Here is a 17,478-nt window from a genome sequence, read left to right as displayed (position 1 = left end):
GTGATAAAAACGGACAAAAACTTTCGCAAGGAAAGAAATATGTAAATAGAATTTTATCGCACCTATTTTATATCGGCAAATTCAAATGCTTTTGCCTTTATTAATTATTAATAAAATTAATTTGTGTTTTTAAATAATAAAATCATTTGACATACCCGATGCTGCAACAGCAATTGTTCAAAATTTTATCCACTCACGTGTAAACACATTTGGGTCCGTCTTACTCACTTTCTACGAACTAACACAAATGATGTCTTGCTTCACCATAACACAAATGCTTCACCATAATACAAATGTTGTCTTGCTTCACCATAAATTAAAACGATATCCATCAACTCTGAGTTGCTATACACGCAAACCATTTTTGACACTAACTACTAAAAAACTGTTGTAAACACCACAGATAACAGGTAAAAACTACCGCAGCGACGGATTTCAGAATTAGGAGTCACATGGCACGCGTATTGCGAATGACGCTAGAGACTACATTTGTCCAGCTACGTAGTCGTTGAATGTACTATAACTTCAATAATTTTTTTCTCGGAAACTATAAGGATTTTACAAAATTTTTTTTTACGATATTGACTCCATTTCTCATGCCGCATCTATTCCCAAATTTTTTTGGATAAGTTCTGAATCACCCTGTATAATATATGGGCACACATGTCTGCAAGTGACCCATCTTAAGTATCATGTTAAGAGCGCCAGCCTGAGGCCGGACCGCTCTAACAGTTGCAAGTGGTATACCAACACGATGGTTCCAGGAAAAGGGCCACGGCAGATTGGCGCCAGGGATTAAATACATAATTTACCTATGAGCGACTCCATAATGGGACTCTCCAACGACCACTCGCCCCGACAACATTCTCTTTTCACTGTACTATCGTTTTCAATAAAAACACTTTTTTACTGTCGAGAGAGAGCTTCATTTTGTTGCACACCGAATGTAACCCTCAAATCTGTTTTTTATTAATTTGTATTATACGTAGAAGTAATTTAGCTTATTATTAAATTTCAGTACACTACCTGTACATATTTAAAATCTTTCACTCTGATAATAATTTTATATAATTAATTTGTTGTTGTACTTCTTACCATTGTTCTGATTTTGTTAATTTTAAGCAGATCTAAATTATTTTCGTTTGGCGACAAAGGCTTATATACGTCGTAACCAACAGCGAAATCGAGATTAAATGAAAATACTAATAATAAATTTTTCTCTGATTTGTTCAAAATATATAATTTGATTCTTGTGTTAAGGAATTTACTTACAGTGAGAATTATAATTTTAAAAACGACATTTATATCGGTATTGTGACGATATGAAGCAAATTCAACAGGTAACACTTTTATAAAGAATTATTAATAAAATAATAAAATCTCTATTGATAATTAAATTTAAATAGTTCGTTGAATGTTCTTTACATAAAAAAGGACACACAACCCCTTTAATCAGCAGTCCTCGATATTTATTTACATTGGCGTGTCCCAAAGCACATGTGCACAAAAATTTGGAGATTTGGATGACAGAGAAACTAAAAATATGACAAAATATTTTTCGTCTATTTTTATCGTAAAAAGAAAAAGTAAGTTTTGTGTGTCATAACCAACAATTTGCAAAACGGTATCACAATAATACATTATTGTATTAGGACGTTGAGTGAATGAGTTATATTCACTCAATGATTAGGATTAAGTGTTGCTTTTGTGGCGAGACAAAAAAGACACTTTAATCCGAATAAAACATGGTATTTTTTTCTCTAACCGAAATCCCCCATTTAATTATTAATTTGTGCTTTGAAATTATTCACACCTTTAGATAATAAAGCAAAGTAGATAAGTAGAATATATCGATGGATACTTTGTCAAACACTAGTCGCCATATTGCTAATTGAGTTCATTTGTGATTGTTTGTGGTTCAATTTGCTGAAAATTGTGTAAAAATGGAATCTAAAGAAAATTTAACTATACCTGAGGAAATACTAGAGTGTGCGAAAGGGGTTTCTTTGAATCTTCCCCCAAAGAAATCTCGAGAAGTTTATGAATGATTCTATCAACGTTTTACGGATTAATGAAAAGAAGAAAACATTAAGTTGTATTCAAAAGTTGTTTTGATGGTGCATTTCTCAAACTTCGCAAATAAAATGAAGACTTTAGTCACAATATTCAATATTGCAGTCAATGTTGGATATAAAGACGGGGATTGATATACCTAAGCCAATATTTAAAGCCGAAAAAATCGCAGCGTTTACAAAGGAGCAAGTTGATTGCTTTTTGAATAGTGCACCTGTAAATTTATATTTGATGATGAAGGTAAACGCTTTAAAAGTAAAAGAACAACATTTTTAAAAAGTTTCTTTATAGGTCGTCCTAATATTGGTTATTCTGATGAATTCGTTAATTTAACAATTATTGATAATAATTGATTATAAAAATTTTCAGTACTAAAACCAAGAGACCACATTGTGTTCACTGTGTTGGGAGACAATTATTATTTAAGTTTTTATCGAAAATATGTATTGAAATGAACACACTGTATTTCAAGACACGACACAGAGTAATGGTAGAGAGAAAAATTTAAAATGTATAACACCAATTCATAAAATTATAACGTAGACTATAAGGAAGACATAAATTACTTTTAAAGTAAAATAAAATCCCATTTCATATTTATATCATATCAAAATTATAATATTATCATTCAAAATTTAACTAATACATTTTAATAGAGAAGCAAGTCAAAAAGATAAAGTTTAGCATCGAAGTGGAAGCTTGAAAGCACAAGTAAAATGCCACAAGAAAGGCCAATTTTAGCAGTTTTACAATTAAATAAATGTTAAATAAATTAGTACAAAAGAAAATTAAATTATTATAGTCTCAGAAAAACACATAGGCTAGAAGTTTATTATAAAAATTGTCATTCAGAATTCCACATAGAAATTTCTTGTAAAATAGTTTTAAGACGTCAAAAATACTACGCAGTTACAATATACAAATTACGCCGTAATTTATTACAAATAAAATCACATCGCAATATGTTGGAGTCCACATCAAGAAATCAATATCACATGGATACAAGTGACCAATAAAAAAAGGACAAATCAGAAAATTTTACCTTCCAAGGGAAACAACAGAGCATCGTTTCGAAGTAAACAAGTTGGAAAAGAAACTAATTGGTCCCAGACACATGTTAGGGGTGCATGTTATCCTGTAGCTCCCCAAATTACATTGTAAAAAACAAGGACGAAACCAACTCACAAGAACCATACACAAGAGACGAGTTCAGCTGTCCACCCACGACTAAAAAGCGAGTTCAGAGTGAATATTGGACATTCCAACGTCGAGAAAATGGAAACGATAATGTAAGTCCAGTTGCCTAAGCATACTCGCCGAAACATAAATTAGAGTGATTACAAATTCAAATTAAAACATTTTGTGAAGTCAAAAATTTTATTTGAAACCATAGACAGTATCAGTGAATAGAAATTCAAATCATAGTTTAGAACATTTCGTATTATAAGAGTTAGTTAAGTTTCTTTGTTCTTAATTTAAGTTAATTTGTTTCATGATACATTTAAACAAACCAATTCAAATTGGTTATCCAAATATTTTCAAAATTAAGGTAGGTATAGTTAAGACAATTTTATCAGTTATTTATTCATGTAAAAGTTCATAACCATATCGAGTTTATGTGTTTCTTTAAAATATTGTTTGGATTTAAAAATGAATAGTGAATAAATGTCACATTGTTAAAATAGTTAAATATTTGCCTTCATTCATTGCTTCCTACTCAAATCTATATTGATAATAAGTATGAATAATATTGAACAGCTTCTCTGAGATAAGAACTCATGCTAATATTCTTAATAAGTGGTCTTGAAAGACAGTGTACCATTGATTGTCAAATATTTCCATCTACACTGTAATAAAGTGTACACTGTAAATAGTATTTATGCAAGATAAAGCTGTCGGAGGAGAGATAAGCAAAACCAAGGTAAGCAAAGTATAATTCGATGAAATTTGTCATTGTTATTGCTTAACTTTGTCCTGAGAACCTGCATCCAATAAAAAATTAATTTCAACACACACAGATTGCATTCACACTAATAAAAGGCGCCCAAACGTATACTTAACCATTAAACGTAAATCAAATCCTTATACATAAACAAAAATTATTCATTCCACTATTTGGAGCAAACCACAACAACACCCCAACAAAAACTACATATTATACACAATATACTATATACTACTACTAATAAGTTCAACAATCAAAACAAAATTATAATTATAATAGTATGTTGCTTTACGTCCACCTGGATTGGTAGATGGTCGATTATTTCTCAGATATGTCGATATTCATAAAATCAGTGCCACCTCGCAAGAAGAGGCAAAATTTTTGAAGCTGGATAACTGAAAAGGGTACAGTGGATACGAATTACGACGAACATCTGCTACCCTTTTAGTTGACGGCGGTGGTGATCTCACTTGTCTTTAAAGACACGGAGGATGGAGATCGAGCATTGTGACGGACCCTTTTAAATAAAGAAAATATTGCGAAAATAATACTGAAAGTTGATGATAAACCAAGCACCGTTGTCATTTCTGATTTCACAACATCTGAAAATAATATAACTATTAACGAAAAGGTGCTGGACTGCTCTGAGAATTGCTCCAAGAATGAGGGTAGTTGCAGTTTCAGTGGTTTATTTAATTTTAATACTTGTTCAAACTGTGTATTTAATATCAATGTGAATAAACAAAAATTATTGTAAATAGCCTTTTATAAATTATTATTTATTAATTTAATTTAATTTAATTTAAATATTAAAAGTGTCAACTTTAGCTCCTAGGATTAAAAGTGAATAATTTTGTTGCTGAGACACAATTTTTTTTCTCAATAAGGAAAATTTTAACCTTAGAGACTTCTGACAGTGAAAAATTGTCATAGTTTTGTGACTGTTGAAGAAAAAATCATTTCGATGTTCTTTAACGTACCTACTCTTTAACGGTTATCACTTGTAAAATTAGAATTAAGAGACAGCTTAACATTTACAAACAAATTGCAGCAATTAAATGATCGATGTATAGGATTGATTTGAAAATAATTTACCACTTAAAAACTAATCTTTAAACAACTTAATTTTTAGTCATTTTTTAAAACAATTTACACTTTTAAGCTGAAATTTACAGAACTTATAAAGAATACATATACCTTCAATGCAAGGTGCACTACCGTTATTTAGAAGTAAAAATTAATTAATTATATGCAACTGAATGAAAGGCTCATATTATCTGTTTTGACTTTTTGCAAGACAAAAAATTGACGAATTTTAGCTAACCTTGGCTTATTTTGTACGTATTTTTAATACCTACGTATAAGCCTGAATTTTTTATTTCCACCAGTAATAATGGTTCGAAAGTTACAAGCAAGAAAATGTTTTTTCGTATGTTCTTTCATTATTTAAACAATGTTTTACCACTAACAACTGACCGCAAATATTTTTCCTAATATTTTGATACCCTTCCGAAGAACTTCCAATAATAAAATGCCCCGTTAACATTTTTTTGGAAACAGTACTTTTTGAGTCTAATCCGAGCAGGTTATAGTTGGGGCACCGGACAACCAATCTCAAATTATTACCAAGGAAACTCTAATGTCGGTCTTTACGCAAATAAATGTTTCCAAAGCACTGGAAATTACTGTTCCTTTTTTCAAAAAAGTTACAAACACAAAAAAGTTGAAAGAAAAATAGAAAAGTATTAATATGGTTCGTACGTATTTAACAAATAATACATAGACAATGGTGAATACAAATTAATTAATTAATTTGCAGTTTAGAAACATTTATTTGTGTGTCAAAGTGAACACAGTAGCTTTCTTCTAATGTATTGATAATAACAGATATACAGATGATACACTTATCAGCAGAGCTGTCATAATAGACCGCGCACCAAAGGCTTGCGGATCATCAACATAAAATAAAGTGGACAATGATTATAAGATTTATGTCATTGTATCATTGTGAAATTCGTAAATTGTTATACACATCGCATCGTTGCATATGTACATACAGGTTCGGAAAGTCCCCATGGTACATCGGCCGTTACGTAAGAGCGATAAAGTAAGTCATAGAAATCTGTGCGATAGACAAGGATGGTTCCATTGAAGACGTTTCATCTGAATAGTCACTCCCTCTTCTAACCCGAAACGGACGGTGACTATTCAGATTATGGAACGTCTTCACCATAGCCATCCTTGTCTATCGCACGGATTTCTTTACTTTACTTTATCGCTCTCATGTAAAGGCAGATGGACCATGTGGATTTTTCAGCCCTGTATATATGTACATACATAATATACCTACAATACCTGTGTACATGTACATGTACCTACAATAAAAAATAAAAAGGTCGATATGTATGTAATTGCATAGGTACAAACATTAGGTACGTTGTATGTACAAGATATGAATATCTAGAATCTATTTGAAAAATGCAGTAATTCTTTGCATGTGCACGAACTAAATGCTAGACTGTGTAGGTAAATAATACGTACACGACAAACAAGCAGAGATTCGTCTTTGTTTTTGTTTCTGAACGCTTTTTTCACCCCGCGTCGGAAAATCCGCGCACGGATAGCGGATACATCTCATCGCACGAAGAATCTGCCGCACAGATTAGTCGCGCACGAATAATCGAGGTTCTACTGTATTTATTTTAAACGTTTATATTTTTTTAGTAAAAGAAAGTATAGTCATTATTTTTTCAATAAGTTTTTCTAAATTATTACACATTCTAAAGTAATCTACAATTATCATCCGTAATGTTTTTTTTTTTAGAAACATAATATACAATCAGTGATGATTGTGACATTATGAGAGATTAAAAACGAGCGAGTATAATTTAATGCGACGCAGTGTCCTTTCAAAGTTTCAAAAACCCGTCTACAACTTAATATTTCTTAATTGTATTCGGTTTTTATGAAAGGGGTATTTTTAAAGGATGCTAAAAACATAAAGATGATTCGTTATCTGATTCAACCACAGTTTCTTTATATATGCCCAATTAAAAAACCTAGCATTTTGTGAAATAAATATTCCCATTCACTTCTTGCTCGTAGTTGTGTGTAACAATCCATGACACTCATTAGGAAGAGTCAGGGTCGATTTTTTGCTGGATAGGTTTAATCTGACCCCAGATTTAATGGATTAACGCGTCGAATGAACTCCTATTATACAAATACGCAGAAGAGACGATTTATCTCGCTAAGACGCAAAGCAGGCGTGGAAAACTTAAGTTCGTTGACAAAGGGTGTTATCAGATTCGACAGCTTGAGGCGTAGGAACAGTGGCGGATCCTGACCCAGATGGTAATAGGAAACTTCTACATTTTCAGACGCAAAATGTATCAGATTAGGGTAGAGAAAGAGATATAGAAGGATGTAAGAAGTTGTAACTTTATTTTTATACTGCTATATATGATAGCCCATCAACAAATTCTGCCAAGAGGTTAAAGCTTTAGCATGCAAATTAGAAAATGATCTAAATCAACTTTGGTTAAATGAAAATCTTAGTAAGTTGTAATGTTGTGTTGTGGGAGAATTTTGCTCCCAATCAAGAAATTGTGCTATTATCATCGTCTATATACAGAAAATTACCTATTTCAGCGCTATGTAGCAATTCTATTTAGTGAACCTCTTTCTTTAATATTCAGATTTAAAATTGAGAAAGGCGTAATTTTAGATCAAAATATTATGTCGTCATATACCTATGCTCGTACAATATACAAAACATTCCACTGCACTAGGTAGGTTTAAAGCGCCAGTTTTTCAATGGCTGTTGTCGATAACCGTAGATTCGAGGAATAGAGACAGACGTTGTCGTGGAGTAGCAACTCAAAAATGCACCACATTCCTTCGTAAACCTTATTTTAAGCCTCTGAGAGACCTCCAAACGTCTTAACTTACAATCTGTGGTCAAAAGGCGAGAGACCCACCTGGCACACACTTTATGGAACTCTACGTAGTTTATGACGACCGCTCCCATAACTTATTCCGACCTGTTCTGCAATTTCGGATAGTTTTATCCGTAGATCGTCTTCATGGAACCACGCGAATGTTTTCGTCTGTAATGCTAGTCCGACGACGGCAATCCTGTTCCTGATTTTCCACACGTTCTCGTCCTTTCTTGAACTCTTTATGCAACACACGAATCCTTGACAATGTTTGGTGAAGTACAGAAAGAAAGAATATTTAGATCAACCTACCCATATGCAAAATTCAACGCCTACCGTTATATACTCCGCTTAATATATTGCCATGAAACAACATTTTTTAATCGCATTACCTGTTTCAGGTAGAGATTTAATTGATAAACGTTTTTATTTAAATGAATGTAACATATGTTTTGAACATGTAAAAAAATGACATACAGGGTGTTATTTCTTAGGGCTCTGCAGTGTTAACTACCCTCGAACTTGATTATACTTACGTATATATTTGTATTTTGTAATACATTACTGCAAAAATTTAGGGAACAAAAAATTTTCATACATTTTAGTGATTTTCGAAAGGCTGTATTTTATTGAAAATTGGTCGTGTCGAGATAAAAAAAAGGCATAATGAAGCTTTATGTTTATAATTTCAAGATTTTTTGACAAAAAAATTTTTTGAGCTACATCTATGGAGCAGACAAAAAAATACTTCGAGAAAAAAATGTTTCAGATTTTTTTTAAGGACTGTTCACGGACCCAGGATAATTTTCTCGAACTCAATCAAGATTCAATTCAGTTAGCATGTTTATTTAGCTTCAATTTGTTTTGTGAGAGGTCTCCGTGCGACTATTGCTTGTTGAGATATTGATGGTTGAAAGAAAAATTACACTTTTGTCTTTAATTATAGATATCCCAGCCGTGAAGTCCTTAAAGCCACTAAAATAAAAATGCGAAATTTATGCAAATTTTTAAATTATTCAAATTTTTACCCATACTTAGGATTTAAACCTGCATATGAGGCTATTCTCTCCGAGCATGAACATTAGGAATAACACGGCTAATGTTAAATTTTTACTTTATTTAAATTTAGGAATATCCTTTTATATCGTTTTTTGTAAGTTTAAAGCACATTAGTGTATTTATTTTACCAAACACGTGTTGTTTGTCCTTAAATGCTTCTAAATCCTTGTAAAAATAAATTAATTTCAAGTTATTCATTTTTATAGTATCTATGTAAATAGTATGACAATTATTGCGGGTTGCCTAAATATGTGACGTCACACTAGAAGAGTCCATTGGAGACATCTTCACTTTGTTTCATTATGTTTGTTTTACGAAAGAAATCAACCTTGACATTTTGTCGTAATGTCGCTATCAAACTCTGTAGATTTAATATCAACTTTAAAATATCTACATACCTACGATATTTGTTGAGATAGAATCTAAGAAGACCCTCCGTCACTTTCTTGGCATTAATCGCATACGACACCCGAGGTATGTAGAAAGACATTGGCGCCGTGGAGTTCACCGTAGCAGCTTGCAGTAGTTACATACTGTGTTTTGCAGTTACTTTATTGACTTATTCTTTTCTTGGAACTCTATCTCAACAAATATTGTACCGACACTACATAGAATACAAAACGCCCTCGAATGAACATTTGTGCCACGAAGCGGACAANGTGAGAGGTCTCCGTGCGACTATTGCTTGTTGAGATATTGATGGTTGAAAGAAAAATTACACTTTTGTCTTTAATTATAGATATCCCAGCCGTGAAGTCCTTAAAGCCACTAAAATAAAAATGCGAAATTTATGCAAATTTTTAAATTATTCAAATTTTTGCCCATACTTCGGATTTAAATTTTTTTCTAAACATTCTACGAAAAAAAACAGACTCAAAAGTTACATTTGGAATTAGTTTATCCAAGCCTCTTCTAATTGCGACACGACTGGTTACTTTTTAATCCAATTGTAGGTAACGATAATCAAGATAGTGATCATGTTGGAAGTCTATATTTTCAGTGGTTGTTAATTGAGTTAATTCCCTAGTTGTTATTGTTAATATCGTTATAATAGATCTTTTAGTAGTGTTTTTTAGTTATTGTCATAAAGAATTTCCCAATGCTTTTACTAGGTCGATTTTCGACCTTATATACTTTGGACATAAGTGCCAAAAAATATCATCTTTGTCATGACCTTAAATATCGCGATATTCTGGCAATATTAGAAATATTTAAGAAGTTTCAAACCCCAAGTGACAAACTAAAAGAATTATAGAATTTATATATTTAAAAATTTATAGAATATTGACTTTTATATTCATTAAAAACTTATAAAATTATATCAATGTTATTGAGCATGCGCATTAAAGATAATTTCATGTAAGCGAAGTAGCCTCGCAACAGAATATCATTTCAGAAAATTTTGGTATTGGTTAAGAGTACGTCTATAATAAACCACTTGAAGAAAAAAAACACTCGATAAACACACTGACACAGCACAATATCAAGAAAAACAATAAAAATACTTAGTAGAACTAAAAAATGCCAAGATTAAAAAAAATGAAGAGGAAATACGCTAATGATGACAGCGGTGACATATCAATAAGATATCACCTGCATATGAGGCTATTCTCTCCGAGCATGAGCATTAGGAATAACACGGCTAATGTTAAATTTTTACTTTATTTAAATTTAGGAATATCCTTTTATATCGTTTTTTGTAAGTTTAAAGCACATTAGTGTATTTATTTTACCAAACACGTGTTGTTTGTCCTTAAATGCTTCTAAATCCTTGTAAAAATAAATTAATTTCAAGTTATTCATTTTTATAGTATCTATGTAAATAGTATGACAATTATTGCAGGTTGCCTAAATATGTGACGTCACACTAAAAGAGTCCATTGGAGACATCTTCACTTTGTTTCATTATGTTTGTTTTACGAAAGAAATCAACCTTGAAATTTTGTCGTAATGTCGCTATCAAACTCTGTAGATTTAATATCAACTTTAAAATATCTACATACCTACGATATTTGTTGAGATAGAATCTAAGAAGACCCTCCGTCACTTTCTTGGCATTAATCGCATACGACACCCGAGGTATGTAGAAAGACATTGGCGCCGTGGAGTTCACCGTAGCAGCTTGCAGTAGTTACATACTGTGTTTTGCAGTTACTTTATTGACTTATTCTTTTCTTGGAACTCTATCTCAACAAATATTGTACCGACAGTACATAGAATACAAAACGCGCTCGAATGAACATTTGTGCCACGAAGCGGACAAAACATTTTACATACCGTAACAGGTTCGATTTTTTTAAACTAAATTACTTTGGTATTTTAAAATTAAACAGGCTGTTACAAATTGGCTTCTCATTATAGGGATCTCGGAAACGATAAGAGCTACGAAGTAGCTTAAATAGGGGCAAAATTGCATAATCAGGGGACCAACAATATGCCTCTAAAAAATCAAGGCTAACATGATTAGTTTTCGAAATATTTGAAAAAAACGAAATTTTGGAAATCCGTTTTTGTTTAATTTCAGCCTTGTTTGAGGAGATATTGAAAAAAGAAGAACACTTTCTCATGGTCACTTTTNTGATTATGTCATTCGATAGAGGGAAAAAAGTGGCCATGAGAAAGTGTTCTTTGTTTTTCAATATCTCCTCAAACAATGCTGAAATTAAACAAAAACGGCTTTCTAAAATTTCGTTTTTTTTTCAAATATTTCGAAAACTAATCATGTTAGCCTTGATTTTTTAGAGGCATATTGTTGGTCCCCTGATTACACAACTTTGTCCCCATTTAAGCTACTTCGTAGCTCTTACCGTTTCCGATATCCCTGTAGTGAGAAGCCAGTTTGTAACAGCCTGTATAATGTTAAAATACCAAAGTAATTTAGTTTAAAAAAATCGAACCTGTTACGGTATGTGTTTTTTACAATACCTAATGGGTACTTATAATTTTAGTCTCGTATTTCATGTTCTCTCCGTAATATAATACCTAAATATAATATTAAGAATTATGATAGAAATGATTAATTACCTACAGTCTTTCATTTTAGTTGAAATATTCAAATATGCCCAATTTATTATGGGCGCTGAATACATAAATATCTTTCAAAAACATCGTTTTCATAATGTCTCACTTGCCTAAACGAACTTATCTCGACGAAAAGGCAAGAAGCCTATTTCCTTTAAATTCTGTTAAAACGTTTAATTCTTATTTGTGTCAGATTGATCCGGATATTGCTATAAAAGTATTGATCTCAAGCTAAAAACTAATATTTTGTATTACATTATCTCTTCATGCTTTCATTAAAATCCATAGAGTGACTCTAAATAAAAGAAAAGTAATGAAACATTTTTTATTCATCGAAAAAAAAGACATACACAATAATTAAGCTTATAGGAAATGTTATTAACATGTCACATTAACATTAACATTATTGTCATGATCAAATATTTACACCATATGAATTTACGAAAATTAACTCACTGTGATTTAAACTTACCATTCTATTTGTCTAAAATCATAAGAGTAAAAATGGCAGATATAACTAACCTGAGCATTTTAAGCAAATATTCTTGCCCGTATTATTCTGATGTGTCGATTAACAAAAATCTTCTAATGGCAAGCTTCAATTCCAAATATTTTAAATGACAATAATTTAAAAACGAAAAAAGTAGAGAAGGTTCAAATATGTGCCATGTACTTAATATGGGCCCCATGGCTATTCCTACTAGAACATCTAGCGGCATCACTGAATAATAATTTAAAAGACAGCTACGTAGTAGCGAACTGTTTAACCGACATTGTGCAGTTGATTTTCTATATTGTTAGAAGCAAATGGTGGTGAATGTGTTACTGGAATTCTGAATATTATCTGAAGGTAAGTTGTTTGTATATTCACCTAGATATTTTGTATAAAGATCAAAGTTTGTTTTGTTCAGAAAATATTTTGATTCACTTAAACTCTACAAATAATAGGTATCTATTGTTGAATGACATGCAATGCTGGTAATATGGGCCTTTTGTGGGTCCGAATATGGGCCAAGGCCTATATTCTCCCCTGATTTTGAATTCAGTTCTTTTTCCAGTTTGACCATGCCACGTAACAAACCAAAGTTTTCACCAAAGAATTTAAGGAAACAATGGAACTCCGAAGACATGATAAATTCTATGGATAGCGTAAATAACAGAAACATTACATTTGTGACTTTTGCAAATAATTTCTTTCTTTCCAATTTCTGTTGTTGCCATTACTTTTTTGTATAATCATATATGAAGTTTTTGACTAGAAAATAAAGTTTCCTTTGTTAAACGTAAACTTATGCATCATTTTGGATAGGGGCCCATATTTTATACACTCTACCCTAATATAAGATATTGTTCAATTTTCATATTTTTCCTGATATCTCAGTATTTTTTATCTTTCCGGAACTTTGCCGCGCTCATTATTGTAGACGAGTTCATGGTGTAAGTGTGTCCCAAGTTTTTAGATGTATTTGTCAAAAAATTTGTTAATAATCTATAAAACACAAAATAGGGACCCATATTCACACCTTCTCCTCTATTAATAATTCGGTCTTGAGTTTCATTAAACGTAACAGATGAAACAGAAAAATAACCTTTCTTAGTTACCTACCAATCACAATTCTCAAAGATTCTCGGTGACAAACTTAGGCCCGGTACTTTAAGTCTCGGTTAAGGCTTGATTGATCAGGTGATTAGACTGTGATTATACTTTATAAAATAAATTCTATATGTACAGTCTAATCGCCTGATCAGTTAATCAAGCTTTAAGCGAGACTCAAAGTGCCGGGCTTTAATTGCTATTTCATTATTGTCAACATATTTATTACAAGTGCAATTTTGTTTGAGTTTTAGTTTAACCAAAATTGGCAGCTGTTTCTTTGGGACATCAGAATAAGAGGGCTTAGGCTAACTTGCGTCATATAGATGAGATGCAATGAAATAAATTGTTCATTAACTTTTTCTCACATTGGTTGCCTGTACTTATCGGACGAACCAAATATATTTTCTGGTTAAATTGTATAGCGCAAATATTGTTACAAAGCAATTAACTCTCCATATGCATTTAGAACGTCAGTATAAGCGGCGGTTTTTTTTTTACAGTCGAGTAAACGGGGATTGTCAGTTAGGTCGGTTTTCGGCCCCCTTCATTTTTGGCGAAAAAAAAAAAACATTTTGTTTTATTATTATTTGTATCCAATAACTAATCGATTCCACCCCAAACGGGACCTCCCCCTCCTTCCTAGTCAGGATCAAGGTCAATTAGAGCTCACACTGAGAAAAAGTGCATTAAATTAAAGGTTCTCGAAATTTAGGTTTTGGATCAGACAAACTAAACTCGGATTTGAACCCCGTGACCCCAAAATCCTGTATAACCGGTGGTTGGACTTGATTGCTCGGCTTTTTCTCAATTTGACCTTGAAATGGCCTTGAAACAACCTGAAAACGACCTGATACAGACAAACTAACTCCGATTCGAACTCAGTGACCCAAAAAACCTAGACTCCGAGATCCTTTGATTTAATGCACTTTTTCTCAATTTTTTAATCTGACCTCTAATTGACCTTGATCCTGACTAGGGAGGGGTGAGGTCCAGTTTGGGGTGGAATCGAGTAGTTATTGGATGTAAATAATAAAAAAAATCTTCTATCTTTCTTTTTTTTTTGGCCAAAAATGGAGAGGGCCGAAAACCGGCCTAATTGACCATCCCCTTTGGCAGTTAAATCTGTCTGTCACAATCAAACATAGACAGACAGGTACGAAAATAAAAATTTTATGTTGGTAGTACTAACGACTACGCGTATTTATCGAATGATTTCAGTACTTTGGATCTTTGGTTAGGAGTGACTGTGAACCATATGATCAGCTGCTGTGTCGTGTTGTAATATAGTAACACGTGTTGATATAATAATATTGTGTCCTAAGCTTTGTCTTCTTTGTGAATAATAGTCACAAAATGACATACTTGTTACAAAATACATAATCTTGGCTAAATTGAAAATTTATTTATCATTTTTAGATTGGTCTTATCCATTCTCTACTTAGAATTTTATGACATTGCAATGAAATCCAAACATTTAACGTATTTTTGATATTTATTACTTCTGTCAGTAAAATGTACAGATTCTGCAACTATGTGATGCATGGGAAGAAATACATTCTGACTGCGTTCAGTCCTTCAATCTCTAAGCATGGAAGAACTTAATAGTATTATACTTTTTTTATCAAAAAATGCGCGAGACCTAGAGGAACGACTGAAAAAACTAGAAGAGATTGTTGACGAAGACATCAATAAAAAAGTAAAGTTTTTAGAGACGGCTGACAAAAAGTGTGTAGAATTAACAGCATTTTTAAAAACTAGAATCTCGGAAGAATTTTTACGTACTGTTTCCTAAAACTGACTAAATGCCGGATGTTAACTTAATGCAGATAGAGGCTAGAGGTTCGAGTAACAACTATGGGATATAAAACACGTGCGTTACCATCTGCACGGCCATATTACGATGTGGACGCATAGCTGTTATTCGTGTTTATAGCCTCTATTGAAGCCTCGACTCTCCACTGTGGCCGACCCTAACGAGAAAAATATGGGCAATCTGTTTTTTCACCTAATGAACGGCACATGCGAGCAATTCATATGCCGTAACTACAGTTTAAAACCTCGACTAATCTATTCTCCTCAATCTTTCCTTCAGACCCATAGCTGTCTGGATCCTAAAAGAGTTTCTAGCGGGGATAATATTTTCATATCAGTGAAGATATCGCGCAAGCTGTTCGGGTAAGGGTATCTTGGCAGTCATAAATATTATTTGTCGAGAACGCTGCTTCAACACTGCTATCAATGCCCTCAAAAGAATAGTAGATTATATTAAAAAATAGTACATATTACGTTATTTACTGTTCTTTTATTATTGGTAAATTATTTAAATCTGTATAACTTCCGTAATTCAATAAATCGTTATGATTTATACTCGACTGCCTTAATAAAGACATCACTGTTTCGTACCAGAAAAAGCAAAGTGAGTTTCTTGATTTGTTAGAAGTAACCAATAAAAAAACACTTACCACAAGCCAGTGCGACTATCCATATGATCCCGATGGCTGTTTTGGCTCTGCTCGTGGTTGATTTGAATTTCAATGGAAAACAGATGGCGTACCATCGATCGATAGATATGAAGGTCAGGGTGAGGATTGATACCGTCACGGATACACTCTGCAATAAAAACATTAATTAGTATTTGATTTAATTCCGTTTCGTGATCGTGAGATTTAATCTAATTATTATATAAATTTGAGAAAAGAAATTAACTAAAAAGTCGCCATGCTACTCCTATAATGGCATTACTATTCAATAGACTTCGAATTTAATTTAAAAACCTTAATATTTTTTCAAAATTCCCTGATTGGATTGGAAAATATTAAATACACACAGTACAAAAGAAGTATTCGTATATTGTCTGAAGTTATTTATTGCATAGTTATAATTTTTTTCTTTATTTATTGAGTGTTTTGCCAATTTGTGAAGAAAATCAGAACATTAAAGAAATAAGCCCTCATGCTATGTTATTTTCAGTTAGGCAACACTAGTTTCCTAAAAATATAATTTTTTTTCACGAGTGGCAAAATATCTAATAAATAAAGCAAAATATAAGAGGCAACTTGTTGGAACAGTATTTACTCGGAAAAAATATATTAAAAACTTATACAATTGTAACACTGTTGACTACAATTTATAAATAAAATGTGACTAATTACAAACTGTGTCGTACATTACCAACAAAATATATTTAAAGTGTTTTATTTAACTTTACTATAATTTTGTTAAATATTGAAATGAACACACTGTATCTCAAGAAACACCGAGAAATAGCATAGAAAATTTTCATGAAATTATAATGTAGAATAAAATAAAGACATAAATTACTTTTAAAGAAAAATAAAAAGCTCATTTCATAGTTATTTCATATAAAACCTAAAACATTATCAGTCAAAATTTTAAATAATACGTTTTAAATGATAAGCATGTCAAGAAAATAAATTTTAGGTACGAAGGAGAAGCATGAAGGTAAAAGAAAATGCCACAAGAAGGGCCAATGTAGAGATTTTATGAGTAAATTAATGTTAAATAATCTAGTACAAAAGAAAGTTCAAATATTATAACATCAGAAACACATAGGCTAGAAGTTTCTTATAAAAAATTTGTCATGCAAAATATCATATAAAAATTTCTTGTAAATTAGTATTAAGACGTATAAAATCTACTACGCAGTTATAAAATGTAAATTACGCCGTAAGGTAATTAAAATCAAATTCATCGCAATATGCTAGAGAAATTGCGCAGTTAGAAAATGATAACATGGATACGAGCAACCAATGGCAATAGGCCAAATCAGTGAATTTACCTGGTACCGGAAAAACAAAAAAACATCGTGGGAAGTCAACAAGCTG

General features: G+C 32.0%; 1 protein-coding gene across 1 annotated transcript in view; it reads right to left on the bottom strand.

Annotated features, from left to right (window-relative positions):
• The window catches only part of LOC108908713 (orexin receptor type 1-like), a gene marked incomplete at its 3' end in the record, with an annotated part of 283,301 nt that extends 267,061 nt beyond the window's left edge, over positions 1 to 16,240 (bottom strand). Inside the window, exon 1 of the mRNA XM_018712831.1 lies at positions 16,096 to 16,240. The remainder of the gene's footprint in view (positions 1 to 16,095) is intronic.
• Positions 16,241 to 17,478: the final 1,238 nt, after the last annotated feature.

This window comes from Anoplophora glabripennis, unplaced genomic scaffold, assembly GCF_000390285.2.
Source record: "Anoplophora glabripennis isolate ALB-LARVAE unplaced genomic scaffold, Agla_2.0 scaffold374, whole genome shotgun sequence".
Taxonomy (NCBI): Eukaryota; Metazoa; Arthropoda; class Insecta; order Coleoptera; family Cerambycidae; genus Anoplophora; species Anoplophora glabripennis.
The sequence above is the reverse complement of the archived record's forward strand: the minus strand, read 5'-3'. Positions and strand labels throughout refer to the sequence as shown.